This window comes from Rhinatrema bivittatum, chromosome 1, assembly GCF_901001135.1.
Source record: "Rhinatrema bivittatum chromosome 1, aRhiBiv1.1, whole genome shotgun sequence".
NCBI lineage: Eukaryota > Metazoa > Chordata > Amphibia > Gymnophiona > Rhinatrematidae > Rhinatrema > Rhinatrema bivittatum.
In genome coordinates, this window is record NC_042615.1 from 46,429,061 (window position 1) to 46,453,933 (window position 24,873).

At 46.4% G+C, this 24,873-nt stretch overlaps 1 protein-coding gene across 2 annotated transcripts in view; it reads left to right on the plus strand.

Moving 5' to 3' along the window:
• The first annotated feature begins 6,326 nt into the window (after nucleotides 1-6,326).
• The window catches only part of SMAD1 (SMAD family member 1), a 147,986-nt gene continuing 129,439 nt past the window's right edge, over nucleotides 6,327-24,873 (plus strand). The window contains exon 1 of one of the 2 annotated variants that reach the window (XM_029601189.1): nucleotides 6,327-6,732. The gene's annotated coding sequence lies outside the window, so the exon portion shown is untranslated. Of the gene's footprint in view, nucleotides 6,733-7,016; nucleotides 7,172-24,873 lie in introns of those variants that run through there. The other variant, XM_029601098.1, reaches the window with a different exon arrangement.

The window sequence follows — 24,873 nt, forward strand, 5'->3', positions numbered from 1 at the left end:
CATATCTGGCTCGCGAGCCATGGGTTCCCGACCCCTGGCGTAGGCTGTAGGGAAGTGAGAGGGTTGTAATGCAAAATGCATGCAGCACTGGTTTAAGAAGCCTCTAGTTCTTTGAATCTCCCCAGAGAAACAAACTGGAGCAGCAAGAGGCACAGTAGTCTTTACAGTTATTTCAGGTAACTGACCTTCATTACTGGAAGTAGAGCCTTGATTCTTCTGTCCATGCAGCTGATGAAACGCAGTAGTGAGTTTCTCTAATGCGTCTTGTTGTTCAGCAATGCGCAGGGCCAGGCCTGGGATGGCCTGCAAGGCATTGAGCTGAGCCGGATCCATGGAGTTAGCAATCTGTTATGGTTATTGATGTTTGGGTGGATCCTTGGACACTGTGGCAGCTGACCACGCCCACGGGGGCAGTCCCGTGAGGGACCATGGTGTCAGGCTAGACTCTGAACACACAAATACAAATTTGAATCTTTATTTAAACAGTTTTGGAAACCACCAGAGGTGGCAGTACTGAGTAGTAGATGTTGAGCCCGGCTGGGCGAGTATCCCACAGGATGCTGGAACAGCGAATCCTCTACTTGGCTGTGCTGTAGTGGAAAGAGACTGAGAGTTATAAGTACACAGTGAGAAACATACAGAGTCCCAGGTAGAATAGGAGAAGCTCCGAGACATGGAGAGCAGGCCCTCGAGGATCGAGTACCTCGAGGAGCGAGTACCAGGGAAGCAGTACTGTGGAATAGATGGTAGTTGTACTCACAGATGGAAACTGTTAGTGAAGTCTTCCAAGTAGAAAGGGTTGTAGATGCAGGCAGCGACTCAGGGAACATGGGCCCTCGAGGAGCGAGTACCGGTTTCCTGATAGCACCTGAAAGAAGCAGAAGAGGCCCCCGAGGAGCGGGTACCCCATTAGCAATAAGAGTTCGAGATAATGCTGGAGTGGCAGAGTAGCTTCGGTACAGAGAGCGAATCCCATCCGAAGAATTCTGGTTGCTAACTCGATTAGCTAGCAAAAGTGGTAGGCTTAAATATCCGGACAGCATGACGTCATCTCAGGAGCACTGGAAAAAGACAGGAATACAGGAACACCGGAACAAGACAGGAATGCAGGAACACTGGATCAGGACTGGAACAAGGAAGCAGGAGGAGAATACTGGAATGAGGAACAGCAAACTAGCTACACTGAAGGTGTTGACCCGATTGCCAAGGCGAGGTTCTGGGGACAGGGTCTCGCCTTAAATACAATGCTCAAGTGATGTCATCATCAGGTGCCGCGGACTGGTTTTCCCGCGCTGGGCCCTTTAAAGGGCCGAGCAGTCTGCACGCGTGCACCTAGGGGCGGGGCCAACGTCAAGGAGGATGCTGAGCCCCGGCATGAGGAGTGCTGCGAATCTGAAGGCCCCGACGGACCTGGGGACGCCATGGAGCGTCGCGGGCGAGAGGAGCTGGCTGCATCTGCAAGGGAGGATGGACCAGGACCTGCCTGAGCGAGGGGAGCAGGCCTGGCTGCGGCACTAGCGTGGCCGGGATACGCAACAAGAAAGGACTGTCAGGCCGACCTAGGGGTTATTACAGCAATTGCCAGCCCCTAGGGAACACTGTATCCACTTGTTCACTGACTTCATAGTGAACCTCCCTTTCTCAGTTGGCACCACTGTAATTTGTGTGCTGGTGGATTGCTGCTCAAAGATGGCTCACTTTATTATATTTCATGGTCTCCCTTCTGCTCCAGAGCTTGTACGCCTACTCATGCTCCACATCTTTCGTTTACACGGTCTAACCAAGCACATCGTATCAGACTGGGGAGTAAAATTCATGGCAAAATACTGGTGTTCGCTATGCAACAATTTCGAGATCACCTTGATCGCATATCACCCCAGAGGAATGGGCAGTCCGAACGAACAAACTGAACACTCAACACCTTCCTTCAGGCCTATACCAATGAATTCCAGGATCATTCATTGGTATAGGCCTCCCTGATTCCACCATTAAACCACTTCAAATGCTGTAAAATGCCGCAGCTTGAATACTATCTCTCGCAAATCAGATCACATCACCCCCATCCTCAAAGAGCTCCACTGGCTCCCAATATCTTCCCGTATCCGCTACAAAAATCTCGCAATCATACACAAAACCATACACAACTGCAATACTCAATGGCTTGGCAACTCCCTACGCCTCCATTCCTCCAACCGCCCCACTAGAACAGCATACAAAGGCACCCTTCACACCCCCTCCCTCAAGACCTACTGCCTACTCGCCAAGAAAGAGCACGCCCCCTCGATTGCAGGACCCACGCTCTGGAACCCCATGCCGCCAGACCTTCAGCTAAAGCCATGCACGCAAAAATTAAAAAAAAAACTAAAGACATGGCTGTTTAAACAGGCCTTCCCGGAATAAGTGCCTCCCCTTCTGTCCCTAAATAGTGAACCTCCTCCCCCTCCCTCCTCCTTCCACACCCTTCCCTCCTCCCACACCCTTCCCTCTTCACCCCCCCTCCCCCTTCAGACCCTGATCACCTACCCTTATCAGAGCTATATTTGTAAGATACCATGCGCTATATTGGTAAGATGACATGCATACTTTGTTTCCCTCTCTGAGTTTTTAGCCTGCCTGTACAATTATTGTCGCCTTATTCGACATATAATCAAGTTTTATCTGCAATGTTTCCTATTCCTTCTTGTTTTTTTCCCCCTCCCAGTTATTGCACCCTGTTCTATGTACTTCTGTTTTTAAGTTCCATGTAAACCGATATGATGTTCTCACGAATACCGGTCTATAAAAGCCTTTAAATAAATAAATAAATAAATAAATAAATAAATAAATAATGGGGCCTCCCTGCTGCCCTCGGCAGAATTTTATCTTAATTCTCATATTTGCAGTGCCATTGGAGCTTTGCCTTTCCAAATAGTCTACAAGAAAGAACCCCTGCCTCTGCTATCTCTCCCCGTGGCCATTCCGTCACCAGCAACTCAGGTCTCCTCCCAGGAGCTTCAAAATCTCTGGACCTGTACCGACGACATGATCAAAAGAGCAGCCGAAAAAGCCAAAAGGATCACAGACCCGCACCAAAGTTCAAGGCAGGAGAAATGGTGAGGCTAAGCACATATGCCTTAGAATGCCATCCATGCATCTTGCACCAAGTTAAATTGGATCATTTATTATTATTATTTTTTTTATATACCGACATTTGATCTGATATCACATCAGTTTACATTCAGGTACTGTAGGTATTTCCCTATCCCCAGAGGGCTTCCAATCTAAGTTTTGTACCTGAGGCAATGGAGGGTAAAGTGACTTACCCAAGGTCACAAGGAGCAACAGTGGGACTTGAATGCTGTTCTTCTGGTTCACAGTCTATTGCTCTAACCACTAGGCTAATCCTCCTGCATCAAGTGGGCCCTGTGACATATCAACTGTGGTTGCCACATACTTTGGGTATCCACAACGTTTTCTACGTGTCCTTGCTAAAACCCGTGGTAACTCTCCTGGCTATCCAGAGAACTACCCAGACCTGAAGAAGTGAGCATTGAGGACATCATGATTTATGAGGTAGAAGAGGTCCTGGATTCTTGAAAAAGAGGTAAAAGGTGGGACTACCTCATTTCTTGGAAAGTGAATGGTCCAGAGGAAGACACATAGGGAACCTGCTTCCAATATCCTGGACACCAACCTGTTAAAGGAATTTCATGCTATGCAGCCCAAGAAGACAAGACCCTCAGGGAAGGGGGTTTAAGGGGGGGGGGGGGGTTGTTGCGTCCGGTGCTCTGCGAGGCAGGCCCCCAGAGCACTGTCCTTACTTCCAACCTCGAGCCTGGCAGGTTCCCTGTAGGCGGCAGGGTAGGCCTACGGATGTGTGCGGTTAGCTGCCAGGTTTTGCCGAAACCCCGCCACTCCAGCTGATGATAATGCATGCCTTTCTTCCTGACAAGCAGCAGGCCACCACTCACTATCTGCCTCCGATGCTGCTGCATCCCTGGCTCCCCCTAGGCATACTCGCGCCCAACCTGATTCCCCTTAAAGGGCCTGTAGCAGGAATCTACCCAGCAACTCTCGTTGATGACATCACTATCCTGGAGTATAAGGCCACTCCAGCTCTTGCTCCTGTGCCTCAGCAATAGGTTAACTATCTCCTGGTAGAGCTTATTGCCTCAGTGTGTTCCTTTGTTCTTGATCCTTGTTTCTGAGTCTCTGGTCCTGTGTTCGTTGCTTTGTCTCTAGTCTTTTTTCACTTCTAAGTAGACAGTCTTCAGTTCCTTATCTCTGGTCTTTGTCTCCTCTTCATGGTCAGTCATCAGTCCTGTTCTTCAGCCTTCTGTCTTCCAAGTTTCTTGTCTCCTGCCTGCCTCTCCTGCCTCGCACCTTTTGGTTGGATCTCTGGTTTTGATGTCGGCTTGCCTCTTCACCTTGATTGAACTCTGTCTTCCCACTGACCATTGCCTGGACCAAGACTTTGCTGAATGCCACCTGCCATGACTGCTGCCTATCTCTGGCTCTGCCTGTCTTCAGCCTGCTCTGTACACTGGCCTATGAGTCGACAACTTTGATGGATGTTCACCTCTACTGCACAGGCCCATGCCTAAATTCTGCTGGCCCCGGCATCCGAGGGCTCAACCTAGTAGGAACGAGGACTGATATAGGTGAAGATCCCATTGGGCCTCTGCCAGCCAAGGGTGGGGACCTGCAGGGCTCCTCCCTGCAGGTTATGTCAACTCCATCTCGGTCCAAGGATCCTCGCCCACAACAGTATAGGATTGGAAGGCAGTACTTGCTGTGACAGGGATCCAGAAGGCAACGGATCCTTACCCACAAACTCACACATGCTTTCACACACACGCCTTCCCTCTCTCTCACTCTCAGTCTTTCACACCCACATCTACACCCACCCTCACATAGGCACTCTCTCTCACACTCATACATATTCAGACTATCGCACAGGCTCTCTCACTTTCTCACTCACACTCAGATTCTCACTCCAGGCTTTTCCATCATTTCTGGGCCTCTTCTGTAGACGCTGCAGGATGGGATCTGTGGTATCCACCAGGCCTCTTTAGCCATTCTGGGAAGGGATTTGAGTGGCTGTTAGATTTCTTCTTTGGCTGATGTGGGATGGCATCTATGGTGGCCCTGCAAGATCACTTCTTTGACCATTGCAGAATGAGATCCATGGTGACCCACCAGGCATTTTCAGTCACTAGGCTGCCACTGCAGTGTCACAAAAAATAATCTTGTGTCCCACTGATCTCACATGTGCTGTAGGTTGCCAACTTCTGTTTTAGATATTTGGCCAAACTTGGCTTCTTTTTCAGTATTTTAATTATTAACTGGTAATTATATTTTTTATATATTCTCAGTATTTAATTAAACATTTATTTTTGTGAGGATTTCTAACTATTAACTAGGTCTTGTAATTGCTGTAGTTGGCTCTGAGTTAGGGTTTTTTATATTATTTGTTTTGTATGGTGTTTGCTATTTGGTGTATTTTATTATACTATTAGTGTACTGTGTTTTATATTCATTTGTTTAATATTTATGTTTTTATGTTAATGAGAATTATCAAGGTATTTTTTAAATTGTAAACTACTTGGATTGTCTTCATAAGCAATGCATCAAGTTTAATAAACATAAACAAAAATAAATATGAGCTTGGTCCAGGTTAATAAGGGGTGGGTGCTTTGGAGATGCTAAACTTAGCCTGGCCAGAGCTGTATAATGGCAGCGGGACGAGCAATATGGAGACATTCCCTTCACCTCGACCGATATGCGTTTTGGCAGTGGGGTGGGTAGTTTGGACACACTCCCTTTAGCCTGGCCTCAACTATGTATTGGCAGTAGGGTGGATAGTTTAAAGATGCTACCTTAGCTTGACCCATGCTGTATAATGGCAGAGAGGTGGGTATTTTGAGAACATTCCCTTAAGTCTAGCCGAGCTGTATATTGGCAGTGGGAAGGGGAGTGTGGAGATACTCCCTTCGTCTAGCCTTAGCCCGGGCTGTGTATTGGAAGCAGGGAAGATAGTTTGGAGACATCCCATTAGGTTTGCCAAGCTATATGTTGTCAGGTGGGGAGGGTAATTAGGTGACGCTGACTTCGACTCAGATTGGGCTGTGTATTGGTAGCAAGCAGGGTAGTTTCTCTTATCCTGGGCTGGGTTGTGTATTAGCAGCAGGGAGGATAGCTTGGAGATGCTCACTTGGCCTGGCTCGGGCTGTGTAATGTAAGTAGGATGGATAGTTTAGAGATGTTTCCATGGCCTGGCCTGGGCTGTGTAATGGCAGCGGGGTGAGTAGATTGGAAATACTCCAGTAGCCAGATCGGGTTGTGTATTGGCAGCAGTTGGGTATTTTGGAGATGCTCCCTTTGCCCTTCCCAGGCTGAGAATAGGCATCAGAGCAGGGGGTGGGTAGTTTTCAGACAATCCCTTAGCTTGACCCACACTCTAGGCAGCGGGGCAGGTAGATTGACGACACTTCCTTAGCCTGACCTGGCCTTGTCTGTGTATTTACATAGAGACGGGAAGTTTGGAGACATTCCCTTAGCTTGTCCCAGATTGTAACGGCACCGGGGCGAGAAGCTTGGAGATGCTCCCTTAGCCTGGCCGGGATTGTGTATTGGCAGTGAGGCAAGTAATTTGGAGATGCTCCATTAGGGTGGCTGGGCTATATATTGGCAGTGGGGAGAGTAGTTAGGAGACGTTCCCTTAGCCGGGCCCCGGCTGTGTTTTGGCAGCAGGTAAGTGGTTTGGAAACTCTCCCATAGCCTGGCTGGTGCTATTTTTTTTTTTTTTTGTAGTAGCAGAGGTAGTTTGGAGACACTCCCTTATTCTGGACCGGGATGTGTATTCGCAGCGGAGAGGGTATTTTGGAGAGGCTCCCTCCGCCTGGCCCCTATTGTGTATTTGCAGCGGGGGCGGGAAGTTTGGAGACGCTCCCTCAACCTGGCCCAGGCTATGTATTGGCAGTGGGGCGGCTCCGACTCCCTGACGCCAGCGAGACCGGATCAATCCAGCTAGCCGGGCCAGGAGAGGGGGGAGGGAAAGAGGGAGGAGGGAAGGAAGGAAATAGGAGGAAGAAGAAAAGCAGCTGTGGCAGGAGCAGCCTTAGGGGAGCGTCGGAGACGCAGCACGGAGTGGAGGGAAAAGTTTGGCTGGGCCGCTCTTCTGCTTTGCTCGGTTAGTTTGTCTGGGATCGGAGCTGGAGAAGGGGAGGGGAGGGGACGCCGGGGTGGGTGGGTGGGGGGGGCCCGCTCGGTGCAAGCATGATGGCGCTGGCGTGCTCCCTCGCTCCCGGATGCATAGGGAGCTGCTGTCGGGACGGGGGATGGAGGGGAGGGAAGGCGCTCGCACCTCTGTCTCCGTCTTTGTGCTGCGGGCGCACACGAGGGACTGCCGTCTACTTCTGGCTAATCGTGCGAGTCCTGGATTGCTCCGATTTCATCCCCTCCCCCAGTTATTCTGTTCCCACTTTAACAGCTCGATCAAAATGTTGTTGTTGTTTTCCCTCCTTTCCCTTTTTAATGTGTTTTCAGGCTGCTTCGTCTACCTGTTTTTATGTTTGCTGATTTGGGGTGGTGAAATGTTCTGATCCGCTTTAACCTTTTGCGTGTTGCAATAGTTGTTTGGGCTAAGCCGAGCATGAGACTGTACTATCATGGTTTGGTTGTGTGTGTGTGTATTTAAAAGCAACTTTAGTGTTGGCGTAATTTGCTAGATCTTGTTTTTGTATAAGATTAGAAACCGGTTGTTTCCTTTTGATCAGGAATTGGTGGTGTTTTTGTGAGATTTTCATTTAACGTGCCCTTGCTGTTGTAGATTTTGTAAACCATGAAGAGTGAAAACAAATAATTAAAAAAAAAAGTGTAGGGAAAAGATTTACTTAAAGGGCTCGGAGGTGCATTTTAAACTTCACACTTGCTTTAGGGTTCTGAGGACTGGAGAAAGCTGCTCCTGCAGCTTTAGGGACTGCGTCCTGTGCATCCTCTGCTGTAGAGATCCGCTTAGGTTTCCCAGTCTGGAAGAAAAGGGACATGAGGTGCTCCAGTAGCCCTGGTCCGGAGAAGATGGGCTCAGGGTAGAGTAGCGACCATCCCATGCCTTTCAGTAAGCAATCGGATATGCATTTTACGCGCTTTAGTCTCCACTTGTCATTTTTAAGTCCCTTGATGACCCGATCATTGTTGTAGAGAAGGGTGGCTTTCGTGAGTGGGGGTTGTCTGCCCTTACAAATTGTGATACCCTGAATTCATAAAGCTGGTAATTTATCCCGAAGACGTGTGTGAAGAAAATTCTGTAGCTGAAGTCTAGGTGCATTTTCTCATTAAAAATGAGCCATTTAAAAAAAAAAAACAAAAAAAAACCTTCAAGTTCATTAGGCAGATTGACTTTTAGGGAAAAATTAGTCATGTGTTGGAACTGTACCAGAATGTAGAAATAAGTACAAGTTCTATTTAAAAGGGTCTCATCTGAGTAGCCTTCCAGGGCTAATGGAGGCATGATCCAGCCTTTATAAATAATGTAGTCTGGCTATAATGGGGAGTCTCAGGAGACTGCAGAGAGAGCAGCGTTAGCAGCCTCTGCAGCCTGGTGCTCCAGATCTCAAATTGATTTACAGCACAGAACTGGTGCAAAATGATACATCAGGCTGACATGGGGGGTCAAGCTGTAAAAGTCTATGATGTGAGCCTGTTAGTTCACTCATCGTAATTAAAGCATATTACAGGGGCAGGAAAGCGAAGTGGGATGGGGGGAGGCTGAGGCATGGAGCGCTGAAAGCTCAGACAGGGCATGTCTGGGATATGGGCATCTGGCCAGAGGTGCCAAAGAGAGAAGCCTGCTTCCCCTCCCCCGCCGGCCCCATCTTAAGGACCATGCACCCTGAAAACCCGCTCTCTCTCTCTCTCTCTGGGGTCCTGCCTGTGGTCCCCGAAATCTTAAATCCAGTTCTGAGCCTTGTGAGAAGCGCAGTGCCAGGGGGTACATGAAAAGGCCAGCGTGCTATTTTCAGTTGGTCTGAAAATGTTGAGAGATGTCTAAACTCAGCAGTGCTAAGAGTGTGTGGGGGGGGACCTGTTTGAGTCCCTCGTGGTTGATATTAATACAGGATGATAAATCGTGGGGTGGGGGAGGCTGTAAAAATAAATATTCCTGGGGGGGGGGGGATAAATATGTGTATTGGTTACAGAAGGTAAGGAATAATTTTTTTTTTTTAAATGAGAGGGTTTGATTTTTTTTTTTTTTCCCTTCCACTCACTGAGACCTCCACTTTGTGCCTTGGATGAGAAATTGGTGCATCGATGAACCCGCCCCCCCCCCCCCCCCCCCAGTTGCTGTAAGTGATCAGTCGCCATGGCCACCTCTCATTGGCCAAGGATGCGTAACACAGCTGCCGCCCTTGGCTTGTCCTTCCTACTTGTCCTAGGGGGGGTCCCAGCTTCTGTGATGATGAGAAACAAAGCTAGGTGGGGCAGAATCCCAAGGGGCAGGGGGCAGGAAGGCAGCTAGCTTGCCCCATGCGGCAGGTAAGGAGTGGGAAAGCATGAAAGGTCCAGGTCGGGGGGGCCGTCTAGGCAGGGACCCCAGCAGAGGACTTTTTTTTTTTTTTCTATTTGCCATATACTTTTAGTATAAGGGTCTAGAGCGAGGCGTGTGGGACTCCCCAATCCAGTGCCGCCAAGAAGATCCGGAGGGGGCGGTGCGTCAGCCTGGCCCGGAATGGCGAAAACAGGAGAGGAGTTTGGTCTTCAGTGCGGGGGATGCGTAGCAGCCGGATATTTGTTTTATATTCTTCTGCCTTTCAGCAACTTCAGAGCGGATTATGTTCCGGTACTGGAGGTGTTTTCCCTCTCCCCAGAGGGCCCACAATCTAACTTTGTACCTGAGGTAATGGAGGGTAAAGTGATTTGCCCAAAGTCACATGGAGGGGGCAGTAAGATTTGAACGCCAGTTTCTCTGGTTCCCAGCCCGCTGCTCTAAGCATTAGGCCTACTCCTCCACAGGGGGTGGCCTGAAAGTAAGCCTCTTCTAATGAGCAACCAACAGGACCCGGAAGACGCACGCAGATGTGTGGAACTGGGGCAGCCCGGTGCAGACCAGGCGGAGTGTGCGTTTTAGGTTTTATTTTTTTTTTTCCAGTTACTACCTGAAGTTAGTTTCAGTAGGACAGCAAAGTCCGTGAGGGGAGTAAAGAGGGAGCAGATAAAAATCAGAGTCTCGGGACAGCGAGAGATCAGGAAGGGATGGCACATAACGGCGAGGGACCCGAGAGAGATGCAGGATGGTGGGGGACCAGAGAAGAAGACGGGGCACAGAGCAGCGGGCACCAGAGAGAGATGCAGGATGCAATGGGGACTCCACATAGTGATCGAAACCTGCTAGGTGGCGGTGTAGAGGGCTCTCCCCCCGGCACAGAGATCCAGCGGCCAGGAGGAACAGAGAGCGCGGGTATATAGGGTATGTGTGCGCGTGTATATGCACGCACAGGCTGGGGGAGGGGTAAGAGAGGGATACTTCTAAGATGATTGCCTTCTTTTGAAAGAGAATGATGGCGAGAGCTTTGGGTATATCGATTTGCTGAATGTATGTATTTATTTAAATTCTTTTAATATACCGCTGCTCAAGACAAGGTCTTATCCTACCGGTTTACAATAAACTAGGGGGGTAAACCAGTTAAACCAGTTAACACTGAAAGCGAAAGTTACATTACAACAGGGAATGTATAACAAGGCTTTTTGAAGAAAAATAAGGGATAGATTAACAATTTCTAACTGGTGGGCAGCGCATGTAAGCAGAGAGCAGTTGCTTACATGGTAAAATTATATACAATATATACAGTGAAGTCGATTTAGGCGAGTTACAAGAGAGCGTAATTAGCCGGACAACAGATCCTTTGTGAGGCGAAAAAACAGACGCTACTGAGGGGTGTTGGACCGTGTGGGTTACCATATAGTTTCTTCAAGGAAATGCTTGGGCGAACAGCCAGGTTTTTAATTTTTTTTTCTAAATGTGAAATGACCATGTTCCTGGCGGAGATCTGGCGGGAGATTGTTCCAGTGATGCGGACCAGCAGTTGATAGCGCTCGTTTTTCAGTTGTGTTGTGTATCACTGATTAGTTAGGAGTCTGTAGGGAGTCTCTGTATGCCGATCTGGTCGGTCTTGCTGAGGAGTGTGGTTTGAGGGGTATGGTGAGTTGAGATGATTGCTGAAATATAGTTTTGTGTATGATGGTCCGTGTCTTGAAGAGGATTCTGTAGTGGATGGGTAGCCAGTGAAGCATTTTAAGAATCGGTGTGATGTGGTCCATGCGGCGAGAGTTTGTGAGGATCCTGGCTGCAGAGTTCTGCAGCATCTGAAGAGGTTTGGTAGATGAGGCCGGAAGACCACGCAGAAGCGCATTACAATAATCAATCTTCGAGAATAGTATGGCCTGAAGGACTGAGCGGTAATCATGGAAATGTTAGAGGGCTCTTAACTGTTTTAGGACCTGTAGTTTATAAAAGCCTTCTTTGGTGGTGATTGTAGGAGCAAAGGTGTGCAGGGATTAGTTAGAGGCCTTTAAACTGGCTTTTGGAGATTCTGATCCTGGGAGCTAGGTTAGAACGGGGTAAAATGCATGTAATTTTTGTCGTGTGTGCTGTTTCTTGGGTTTTTTTTTTTTTTTTAAATTAGGTATATTTTACTGTAAACCGCCACGATCTGTGGAGCAAGTGGTCAGAAACAATCCTAAATAAATGAATAAACTGTGGCAGCATGTGGAATGGGCATTGGCAACTAGCCAGGAGCAGTAAAGCAGATAATCTGAATTTGCTGGTAGTGCATTGCATAAGAACCTGTTGTAGATATATGAGGGCCTGCTAATGGATGGGCTCTCGACAGGAATAACAAACTGCATCTTTTCTGTAAGAGAATCTGACTGGTAGCAAATTCACCAGTCAGGGATTGTAGGAAGAACCTGATAACGTCAAGCACCATGGGGGTTTATATTCAGGGGCATAGAGGGTGTATATATATATATATAGAGGGATGTGTAAGTATCTAATATCATGTGCTGCATACAGAATTTACATAGCAGTGATGAGAAGTAACTTTTTTTTTAAAGGATTGTACTATATCCTGAGGGTCCATAGAACTTTATTTCTGGGGCAGCTTCTGACACTTCCTCAATTCTCAGGGTCCCAAGGAATGGGTTCTTTGCTACGGGTGGGGGGATTGACCTTCTGGGCATAAGTGGTCATGAAATCTTCTTTCCTCTGCCTGTGATGGTGCTGCAGGGACCAGACAGGTCATAGTGTTTGGGTGTTCAAGATTAGAGTTTGTGGTGACTTTTTTTTTTTTTCTTTTTTCAGAAAGAAAAATACTCGTCCCAATGCCCTCTTGTGTTCAGTTATCTTCTCTCTATTTCTGTAGGTGTCCTCAGGACAGGCTCCTGGGATAGAGCTTATCTCAAAGAAGTGAGAGAATAAGAGATCCCAGTTGGGGGAGGGGATCCGCTTAGACTCAAAAGCGGACCTGAGCTCAGCCTGTGTCCCAAGGGGTGGAGGCCCAGTCGTGGGTCTCCTGAGATCTTGGCTCCTCTCTGTTACTCTGCTCTCCTGACGACACTTGGTGTGACCTCTTTCTGGAGGAAAGGTCTGATGATGATGATAGGAGCCAAGACTATTACAGCCCAGCTCCACTTTCAAAGTCCAAAATGCCCTCTGAGGGGATGACTCTCTCCACAGATTCTTCCTGAACTGCAAAGGGACTTGAGCAGATCATCACTGCCTCTGGCCACCAGATCTGGGGGTTTACTTTCTCCAGTAAGTACCAGGGCTGATCTCAGTCTCTGGGAAGTACAAAAAAATAAATAAATCTCCAGAATTCTAACAAAAGTCTCTCTTCCAAAACGGGAGGTAGATCCTCGCAGGCAGGGAGTGCACTGAAAGGTATTTCCTCTGTCTGAGTTGGGGCCTACCCACCTAACTTCGACAGAGGTTAAAAAGAACAAAAAACCCCCCAAAAAACAAAACATAACTCCTCATCTCTCCGGAAGCCAAAACCAAAAGACCACACTTGCTGCTCACCTAGCCCTCCTCCCCCCTTCCGGGCTGGGACTAAACCACCACAGTAATTCTCTAAGGGGGGAGCTGCTGTCGGGAATGGTTTCCCCCTGCTAGCTGGCTAACTAAAAGGCAGGGATCTAGGGCTTCTCTACGTAGGCATATTTAATAAACTTTTCATTGTTGTCCTCCAGACCAGTGCAGATGGTTGGGGTTTTTCTCCCCCCTACCAGCAGATGGCGACACAGAAGAGGAGCTTTACTGTGCTGTTGGTAATTAAGTTACTGTGCCACCCGCAGTCGCCCAGCGCTCGGTCTTCAGCGGGTGGTAGAGGTGCCTAACCTGCAGTCGGACTTCGAGAGTAAATTGCTTCCAGGGGTCTTAGGTTCTGATTCTGGGACCAGCTTCCTGGTGGAGTAGAGCAGTGGGGGTCGATTACGTTTGGGGGGGACGGGGGGGGACGACGACAGGGGACTTGCACCCTGTCCTTGAGGAGGCTTTGTTGGCCAGCGAAGCCGGTCCCTTCACTCCTTAGCCTCCGTGCTCTCTCTGTCTCTGGCTGAGTTCTGCCTGTCACCCTCTGAAGACTCCTCCATAGGGGGAAGTATTTCCTCCTTCTTCTTATATCATTTATAGGTGGTGGTGGTTTTTATTTCAAAGCATTTTTCCCTTTAAGAAACTTGCAAAAAAAAAAAAGAGGAGAGGTCTGTCAGGCAGTGTGATTATCGGACAGCTGCAGGGAGTACAAGCAGAATCGGCAGGCCCTGCTGGCGACATGAGCTGGTTTGGGACTGTTTTGCCGTATGGAGAGCTGCAAAGGTTGTCTGTAAGTACTTGGGGGGGGGGGGGGGCCACGTGCTGAAATTGTGGCTGCTGCCGTCGAGCGCAGGAAGCGTTACCTGCCCTGCGGTGGCAGGAAGGACACAGACTGCAGGCCTCGGGTGTATGTGCGCCGGCGTCGGTGGTGGCGAGGGTGACTTGGGAGCTCTCCCTTCCTCTGCTGAGGTGAAAAGCTGACACAGGAAATAGCAGTCCTGGGGTACAGAGGTCTGCTTCGTGGAGGATGCAGGAGCCCTGGGAATGGCGGCCATTTTTCCTTCTTCTCCCAGAGACCGTACTTTCTTGGGGGAGGGTCTGGCTGATCTCCAAACGTTGTCTACCATGGCAGCGGGAGGAGACTCCATTTGAAAAGGAGACGGAGTGACTTAGAGCTGGTATAGCCTTTATAGCGGATGCCTTGTATAGCTTACTTCGGACGTTGTCCGGGAATATGGTATTGGCAGTTTCGGCTAGAAGACTGCTCGGGCTGCATTAACAGGACTGCAGATGTGTGGTCCAAGTCTCCGCTTGGTAATCTCCCCTTTAAAAGCAAGCTGCTGTTTTGGGAAAGATTTGGACCAGTTGGGGATTTGGAATGCCATAAATTTCTGGAGGATAAACCCAAGGTGGCCTGAAAGACTTTCCCCAGTAGAGCTCTGTTGGGGAAATTAAGCTCTGGAATTTGTTGCCGGAGGATGTGGTTAGTGCAGTTAGTGTAGCTGGGTTTAAAAAAGGATTGGATAAGTTCTTGGAGGAGAAGTCCATTACCTGCTATTAAGTTCACTTAGAGAATAGCCACTGCTATTATTACTGGCATCAGTAGTGTGGGAGAGACTTAGTTTTTGGGTACTTGCCAGGTACTTGTGGCCTGGATTGGCCACTGTTGGAAACAGGATGCTGGGCTTGATGGGCCCTTGGTCTGACCCAGTGTGGCATTTTCTTATGTTCTTATGACAGAAGTTTAGGACGCTAGGCATTAGCAGCCAGGAAAGGGTTCTTTGCAGTGACAGTTTGCATCTAATTTGCAGTCCTTTTGAGGAATCACAGGGGGTCTCGAGACTTCCGGTCCTGCTTCCTGGTGGGGGAGGGGCTTAAGAGTTCTCAGTGAGGCTTCCTTGGTCCACTCCCCATGTGTGTGGTGGGGGGAGGGGCGAATGGCCTGCTTCTATAAGGAGTGTGACCCAAGACACCTGACCAGTTGGTTCTGTCTGTGGTAAGCGACAACGATGCCTTAGAATTTGCTCGCCCAAGGGGCAAGGTCCTCACAGTATCCTTGTGTGCTTCAAGGATGAAAAAGCTGGCGATGCAGTCCACGTTGGAGCATTTGGAGGGTTTTTTTTTGTTTGTTTTTAGATGCAGTGGTTCCAGTGCTGGAGCAGGAAAGAGGTCCAGGAAGGGACTTCATTTACTACAAACAGGCCGATACAGTACAGTGCGCTCCGGCAGAGTGCACTGTTAACCCACGTTTGGACACGCGTTTTCGACACGCTAGCTTTACCCCTTATTCAGTAAGGGGTAATAGCGCGTCGAAAACGTGCATCCACCCCCCCCCCCCCCCCCGAAACTAATAGCGCCCGCAACATGCAAATGCATGTTGATGGCCCTATTAGTTATTCCCGCGCAATTCACTAAGTAAAATGTGCAGCCAAGCCGCACATTTTACTTTCAGAAATTAGTGCCTACCCAAAGGTAGGCGTTAATTTCTGCCGGCACCGGGAAAGTACACCCTCTGACTTAATATCATGGCGATATTAAGTCGGAGGTCCCGGCACCGGGAAAGTACACCCTCTGACTTAATATCATGGCGATATTAAGTCGGAGGTCCCAAAGTAAAAAAAAAAATAATTAAAAAAAAAAAATCTGTTCGCGGGTTGAAAACTGGACACTCAATTTTGCCGGCGTCCGGTTTCCAAACCCTTGGCTGTCGGCGGGTTTGAGAACCGATGCCGGCAAAATTGAACATCTGCTGTCAAACTCGCTGGCAGCCACTGCTTCTGTCAAAAAAGAGGCGCTAGGGACGTGCTAGTGTCCCTAGCGCCTCTTTTTACAGCGGGCCCTCATTTAAATACTGAATCGCTCGCACAGGAGAGTGGCCTGTGCACGCGCGCCGGGTGCTCTCCCGTGACTTTTACTGAATCGGCCTGAAATTAATTATAGGTTATAAACAACTTCAATTCCTAGCTCAAAACCTAGTGTACAGAAAGTGGTTTTGGATATGTTGGAGGTTGGGGCCATGTATGGAGCAGTAGAAGGTTGTATGGTAAGGTTGTTCTACGTTTGTCTGCAGCAGGAAAGAGGATACTAAGTGAGAAATTCAAATCCTAAATTTTCATGCATTTAAACTTCAGAATGGGGGCGGCAGGAGGTGGCCAATTAAATTGACGTCACTCCTAAGTGATACAGGAAATGGGAGGAGAAAAAAAAGCAGAAACGGTATCTAGGAAGTGCAGCAAATCAAGGGTCAAAAATTGTAAAGCTATGACCGCAAATGCTCGTAGTTTTGGGCAGTAAAATCGCAGGCCCATAATGGTGGAGGCAGATTTGGACATTGTTGTTATGGAGACATGGTTCACAGATTCTCATGATTGGGATATGGCCATCCTGGGCTATAACTTAAGGGAGGACAGGGAGGACAATATGCAAGGGACATGGAGTAGAGAAGAAGTGTTATGGACCTAATAAATAAATAGTGCATCCATTTTTACTCCAATTGAAACAGAAGAATTGGACAGAGATCTGATTGAAGACATCCGAAAGGTGGGAAAGAAGGAAGAAGTGTTGCTTGATGGAGATTTTAATCTGCTGCATGTAGACTGGAAAATCCCTTCTGCAGAATCTACAAAATGTAGAGAGATAGTGGATGCCCTCTGAGGGACTCTGCTCAAACGAATGATAATGGAACCCATGAGGAAGGGTGTGATACATGACCTGATGCTCACTAATGAGGATAATGTCTCTCATCTCCAGGTGGATGCCCACCCGAGAACCAGTGATCATTAGACAGTATGGTTTGATATCGCAAATAGAATACAGAGAAGTCACATGAAGACCCGAGATTGGAATTTCAAAAACACAGACTTTGTCAAAATGGGGACATACCTGAAGGAAGAATCGAAAGACTGGGAGAAAATGGGGGAGGTGGAACAGTGGGCAAAATTAAAAGGAACTGTTACAAAGGCAACAAATTATATAGATTTCCTGGTTTTCAAGAAGAACCTAAAGACCTGGCTGTTCAAGCAAACATACAAGGGTTGACTATCGAAAATGGATTAAGGCTCACAATATACGCTGAAGCAGAAATAAGTTTCTCTTAGAAGCTTTTTATTTATTTATTTTTAGAATTTTACATTTTAGTTGTATTTATATTTGTGTATAGTTGTTGGATGTTTTGCTTTATAACTGTAAATTGTTATGATTGAATACAGAATGATGGCATAGAAATTTAATACATAAACGTTAGAAAAATGAACAAATGTACAAGGAATAAGAAACCGATCTCAGAGGAGGTGGCTGAAAAATTAGGCAAAAAGAACAGCATTCAAGAAATATATAAATGATCCCAAAAAGAGGAACACAGGGAAGAATACCTAGTAAAACTGAGGGAGACTAAGAAAGAAATCAGGAAAACAAAAGGTCAGGTGGAAGGAAGGATTGCCAAATAAGTAAAGCAAGGTGACATTTTAGGTATATCAGAGAACGGAGGAAGTTGAAAAGTGACAAGGAACAATGTGTGGAGAGAGATGAAGAAATGGTGGAAATATTAAATACTTCAGTGTTCACCTAAAGACCCTGGAGGAAGACCATAGATGAGGGTGGAGTAGATACATTCTCTTCTGTAAACAGGGTTGTATGGGAATGGTTAGGAAAACTGAAAGTGGACAAGACCATGGGGCCCGATGAGGTACATCCCAGGATATTGAGGGAACATAAGACCTGTTCAGTAGATCTCTGGAAACAGGAGTGGTGTCGCAAGATTGGAGAACAGCGGCAGTGGCCCTGCATCAGAAGAGTGGGAGCAGAGAGGAGGCGGGAAACTGGAAAGGAAACAGAGCCTGGGGGGTCACAAAATGAAACTCCAAGGGGGAAGGCTCAGAACCAACATAAGGAAATATTTTTCATGGAGAGGGTGGTGGACACCTGGCATGCCCTTCCAGAAGACGTAGCGAGGATGAAAACAGTAAACTAATTCAAAAGGGTATGGACTAAACACTGTAGATCCCTAAAGGCTTGTAAATGATAACGAAGAAAAAGGTGCATGGTGGAAGAGCGGCAGGGAGCAGCAGTTAGTACCCTTAATAGAAAGCATGTGGGATTAGAACTCTTAACCAATTAGCTTTGATGCTTTTGACGCAACTTCGCTCTCCGCTTTGATTGGGGGGGGGGGGGGAAGAAGGGGTATTGCATTTTGAAGACAGCCAATATTGGGCCCAGACTTTTACGGTTTGGGGTACTGATGCACTGACATTAGGTACAGAGGACAGGACTGCTTCTACGGCTTCAAGTCCAAAAGCAAAGCACTTTCAAGCAGCGTTGTCTGAATTATCAGGAAGGCTGCACACCCTGTAAAAATGTTGCTAGCAGTCATTTTGTTATGGGTTTGACAGTTGCTTGGCTTTGATTGTAATTATTTCTGTCCTTAGCATAAGGCATGGGGTAGCCTGCACGGAGCGGCAGTTCCTACCTTTAAATTTGCTGGGCAGACTGGATGGACCATTTTGGTCTTTTTCTGCCGACAAGTCTGTTACTATGTAGCCTGCAAAAAAGGGCACATTTCGGCCTATCCAAGATCTCAAGAAAATTAAATGCATTCTGTGGGTTACCTCATTTTCACATCAAAACTCTGCATTTGGTGATCACAACAGTCAGGAAAAGAAGAGCTTCTAGCATCCTTGGACTTCTTGAAGGCCTATCTTCACTTCCCCATTCGGGAGGAATATAAAAAATTCCTCAGGTTTGCAGTGCTAGGTGAGCATGTCATTTCGAGCATTCCCTTTAAGGTAGGCACCTGTTCCTCACATGTTTTCCAAGGTAGGAATGATGCTGCATGGGAAAGGTATCCTGGTGCATCCCTATCTGGACATCTAGTTGATTTCATGCAAAAACTAGTGTGAATTTCCAGCAGTCCATTCACAGGGTAATAATGCTATTGCATTCCTTAGCCTGGGAAATAAATTTGCCAAGCACAAACTGGTTCTGGCACAGACCTTGGAATATGTGGGAGCTCAGTTTGAGAGACATATAAACAAGGTGTTTCTTACAACGGACAGGAGAGTGAAAGTACAAGAGCGGGTCTGTATGTTGTTGGGATTATCTGCAGGTCTAGGCTTCATGACAACTACGCTAGATCTAGTCCCTTGGGTGGCTGTTCCTGTGAGACCCCTGCAGACAGCCCTCCTTTTGTACTGGAGCTTGCAGTCAGAGGATTTCGAGATCCGTTTGCCTCTCAGAAAGCCAGATCAAGTCTATTCTGGTGACTGTAGCTGGTCAACTTGTCAAAAGGAATGGAGTTGGAAGTTGCAGATTGGGTAGCTGTGACTACAGATGTCAGTCTGAGCAGCTGGGGAGCTGTTTGTCGTAATCAGAACAGGGCCTATGGACCGGATGGAGGCGTCTTGGTCCATGAATAGCTTGGAGACCAGGGCAGTCAAGAGAGCCTTTGTGTGCTTCCAGTCCTTAGTCAAGGGCCAGGCAGTGAAAGTATTGTCAGACAGTGCGATGGTAGTGGCATCTATAAACAGGGAGGAACCAAGAACCCAGCGGACTCCTTGAAAGTGGTTCTGGTTGCTCAGAGTGGGCCCTGAAGGCTGTGGTTTGCAGTTCTACTGAATCTTGCAGTTATGACTGGACCCCCATCTTCTTGGAGCAGACAGATTTGCTTTTGTCTCATGGCCTCTCTTGAAAGGAGAAGATTGAGAGTAAAAGGATATTTGGAGGAGGTTATTACGACTTTGCCGCAGGCCAGAAAACCTTTGACTGGTCTGGAAGGTGTTAGAGTCCTGGTGTCAGGAGTTGGGTGTCCTTGCTTCTGGCCTCCATTCTGGTGATTTTAGGTTTCTTGCAGAAGGGGTTACAAAAGTGTTTATTTAGCCTTGTATTCTCTCAAAGTGCTGGTGGTGGTGTTGGCCTCTTACAGATGACAGGTGCATAATTCTTCTTTAGTGTCTCATCTGGATATGGTGAGGTTTTTATGGGGAGTTCAACATCTGCATCCACCAGTTAGGCAGGTGGCTCCACCGTGGAATCTTAATTTGATGCTAATGGTCTTGTGTAAGGTCCTCTTTTTAGCCCATTTGGTGGGACTCTTTGAAGGATCTTAATGCTGAAAACCTGTCAGTGAAACGTATCTCTTGAGTTGCAGGCTTAGTGTAGGGATCCCTTTCTCCAGTTTTTGGAATCGGGGTTATAGTGGGCCCCCCCCCCCTTCTCTTTTTTTTTTTTTTATAGTTTTGCCTTTTCCCCTCAGTCAGTCATTTCAGTTGCCTGGTTTTTGGAAGGTGTATTCTTCTCCTGCACACTCTGAGGAATGTCATGTTTTTGGATGTGCATAAGGGACCCTTCTGTAATATTTGAAGGTAAGTCATACCATCTTTTCTTGTACAGTGTTAGAAATAAAGGTGAAAAGGCTTCGAGGGCCTCGATAGCAAGATGGATTAAGAAGGCAATAGCGCTGACCTGCATCTGCAAGGGTTTGCTGGTGAGTCTTGGAGAGCAAAAGCAGTGCCTTGGGCAGAGGGTGTTGGTGTTGCCGCAGGAGATTTGCAGGGCAGCAGCAGCTTCATCCGCGTTACACGCTCTTTCCGAGCACTGCCGGTTGGACGTGTGAGGCCCGGATGTCGCGTGGCGTGGCACCTGCGTTGCGAGTGGGATCTTGCAAGTTCCTGCCCGGTTTAGGAGAGCTTGGCTATGTTCCAGTCGCTGAACTGGTCTGAGGGACAGTAAAGAAGGGAAGATTGAGTGTTACCTGCTGATTTTTTTTTTCTTTCCTTGAATCCCACAGACCCAGTCCAGATTTCTGACCTTGGTTTCTCAGCACGTGTGCGTGCACGTGCTTGTGTGCATGCTCTTGGTGTTTAAACTTAAATCCTCTTGTAAGAGGAGTTTCATCTTTGGTGTTTACCTATGTGTGTGTTTTTTTTCTCCTGCTTGAAAGTAAGTAGCTAGGTTACAAGGATATATATTGAGCAACTGCAGGTGGCACAGTAACTTAAGTACCAGCAGTAAAGCTTTTCTTCTGTCTCCATCTGCTGGTAAGGGAGAAAAACCCCATCATTTGAGTTGGCCTTTGGTACTCAAGGAAAGAAAATTAGCAGATAACCAATTTTCCGTTTACTAAACTTGCCTAGAAATTGTATTCTTCAAGGAGTTAACTTTTTAAATAGCAAGACATACAGTACAAGAAAATAAGTTTTGCTAGACTTGTGGAGAAGGTTTCTTTAATCTTACATTATGACTTCAAGGGGAATGTAAAAACATGTAGTTCTAAAGTTTCTGAAGGAGACTGATTTACATTTATAATACCAGTAGTTTTTCAGTGACTTAGCAGCTTAATTCATAGTTGATTTTCTGCAAGAAAACATTTGCACCTCCTAAAGATTATAGATTGAGAGACCGGCATTTCATTTACAGAGCTAGGTACTTCCTGCCTCCTTTCAGTAACATTGGACAGGTATGACGTCAGCACTTGTGAAGACAAAAGGTTGAGAATAACGAATTCTCAGTTTGGATGGAGGCTCACAACGTGCTTTAGGAGCTAACATGTAAGACTGGTTATACTATTGTATGACAAAAGTTGTTTCCAGAGTAATGCATTGGAGCAGACACAAGAACATAAGAGATGCCATACTGGGTCAGACAAAGGGTCTATCAAGCCCAGCATCCTGTTTCCAACAGTGGCATAGCCAGTGCCCACCCAACCGGAAGAGGCTTGTTGGAGCAAGGCCAGCACAGGATATCCATCCCTGTGTGGCAAAGAGGAGGGCTGGAGCAGGATCCCATTCCTGCGGTGGCAGAAATAGGACTTTGGCTGTACCTAATGAAAAGGCCTTGTGTGTGTGGGGGGGGGAGTGGGGGTGAGATGGGAGGAAGGGAAGAAGACAGTAGGACAATGAAAGGGAAGAAGACAGTAAGTAGGACAATGAAAAGGAATTAGGAAATGAGAAACAAGGGAACAATGGGAAAGAGACCAGGACAAACTGATTAGAAAAATACTAAGATCAGACAGGATTTTTTTTTTCTTTGCTATTTTGAGTTTTTAGCAATTGGAATATGCCATCTTTGGGAATATGCATTTCTTATATTTTTTATTTTGTTCTTCAGTATTCCACTGTTCAGAGTCTGGTTTCTCAGGCTTTCTATTTCGGTTTTGTCTGCATGTTTCTGTTTCTAATTTGTAGTCTCTTAATTGCTATATTAGGTAAAGGTAGGTCTTTCTTGCCTGTGTGTGAGACTGAAGTGCAGTATTTCTGCTCGCATGTAGTTTCTCTGTAGTAGTCCAGCTTGTTCTCTTATTCCAGTAGGTGATGTATTAATGTTCTAGGGCCTGGTGTAGTATTTGCATTGCTGCTTTTTCTTAAGGTTGCTGCTGTTTGAATCCTGAGAGTCTGTGCTGTGACGGTATGGCAAGGTTCTGGATGTCTTTGCAGGAGTTTGCGTTATCCCTCCACTGTTATTTTGTGAAATATTTTTTTTGCTGAGGTGACACCAGAATTTTAATATATATTTATTCGTTTGTTGTAATGTGAATTGTCCTAGCTCTGCTCTGCACCTGTTATTATAGTTATGATTTCTGGCTTTCTGCATAGAGGTTTCATGAAAGAATACATTAACTTTTGTTTTATTACATGATTGGATCTGATTGTTTTTTCTTTGCTTTTTACATGATATACTTGTGCATTTATAAACTGCAATAAATATAAAATGAATACAGATTAATAAGGAATTTTTAATGCTGGTAAGTGCTTGAAATAATTGAGGTAAAATTATTTTAGTTTCATGCATGATGCATAATGACTGTTGCAAACATCTTAGAAAACCATTGTAGGATGGCATTATTTATCAATAGGAATAAAACTGAGGTCTCAGACCTGTGGGCCTACAGCCCACCCATGTTAACCTTGCGCCCACCAAAAAATCAATTCTGGCAATACCATTGGGGGCAGTATATCACATCTTTACCAGCTTTTGCAAACTGGCTTCAAAATTGCCTTTGGACATGCTGTATGGATGCAAAAATTGGAAACTAACTGCACTGTAATAGGGTATATATGACATTTAAAATTTGAGCCGGGATATGTAAACTACAGGAAGCCGTGGAATTTATCAACTTAATGGATGGGGGTCACAGTGTTTTCTGCAGAGCACTGACCAACAAAAGCATTCAAACAAAAGATAATTAACTACTACTTGTTAGGTAATAAAGCCAGAGACAAGAGGCCACATACTAGCAAACAATCCATTGACCATATGCTAATGGTGGTTGGAGATACAGGAGGAGATAAGGATGGAAATAAAGACTGGGAACTATTTTGTATGCAAATGGCAAAACCAGTCAGGCTGTGAAGTTTAAGTGCAAAGCAACATTTGATATTTTAAAACTTTTGGGGGAGATCAATCCATTCTGATTTAGCTATTTTGAGGCACAATTAACTTCTGCTTTGATCTAATGTAGATAGGCAGTCATTATGTTTTATATACTGTCACTTCATGTGAAAATCACTAGTTCATAACGGTGTACAGGTTTGACGTGCATAAATAATGAAAGCATAGGTAGATGAACGTACAGACAGTAAACTAGGGAAACATTTAGAGACAAAGGGAGCATTTCAAAGACTTAAGTTTAGGAAAACGCTGAGTTATAGAGAGGGTTAGGGTAGAGGGGAAAATTCAGTACATATTTGGTTGTGCCAATGGTAGAATCATAATTTCATCTTATCTATTGGCTGTAAGTAAATATACAATTATAGGTACAAAAAAGGCATTGTGTCTATGCATGCATATGTATATAATGCACTTATTCCTTCTTATTTATCAGAATCCACCTACAAGCATGTAATCGGTCTTGTTCAGAGTTGTGGCTACAATTTAGCTACAGGCTGACGATGGGGAATAAAGCCGTCTTTTTTCAGAGTCTGGCATTGGTAATCACAATCCTAGCTGAGCTCAAACTAAGGGCCTTTTGCCGCGGGCTCATAATAGTAGTAAGCTGCATCCTACATGTGAGATAAACAAAGACATAAATCCCATTCCCCATATTCCAGCATGCTGCTACTGCTATGTGAGAAATGGGATAGACGTGTTTTAGAATAACTGCTTGCTTTTTTTTTTTTTTTTTTTTACAGCAAAAATGTTATGCTGACCTGTTTCTAGTTGTCTTATTGCAGGTTACTGACATCTGAGGCAGCGGGGTGAGCCTTGAGGATCCCAGCATGGTGATGGGGTCTGGGATTCATGGAGTAGTAGCACAGAGTAAAGCAGGAAATTTATGGAGGGGCTACTTGGGAAGTCTAGAAAAAAAAAATGTAGTTATTTATTTGGCTATACATACATATGGTGATATAAGCACCTGGGAGGCTCAATCTATTCTTTTTTTTTAATTGAAAGTTTATTATCGCTGTAGCAAACAAACATACATAAACAACAGCATAGGAAACCAGTACAGCCACCTGAAGCAGATATCATTACAATAGGTATATCAGGATAAAAACATACAAGCAACAGGGTATTTAACTTGTTGAACATTGATCCCCCCCCCTCCCCCCCGCATGTCAGTTAAAGTCTAAAGAAAATTGGTTGGCTTATCGCCACCTCCATCACTTTTACTCCAAAACAGTTCCAGACCAAAGGCAAGCAGCTAGATCGGCCCATCACGGCTTGATGAATGTCAAAGGTCTCCATGTGATGTAGGGCTGCCATATTGTGAGAAATTTGGGTAGGCGTTGATATTTCAGAGCCGTGAGACGGTACAAAGTGCAGGTGTTATCCAGACGGCGAAGTAGCTCTGACGCCGTAGGTGGCAAGGGTCT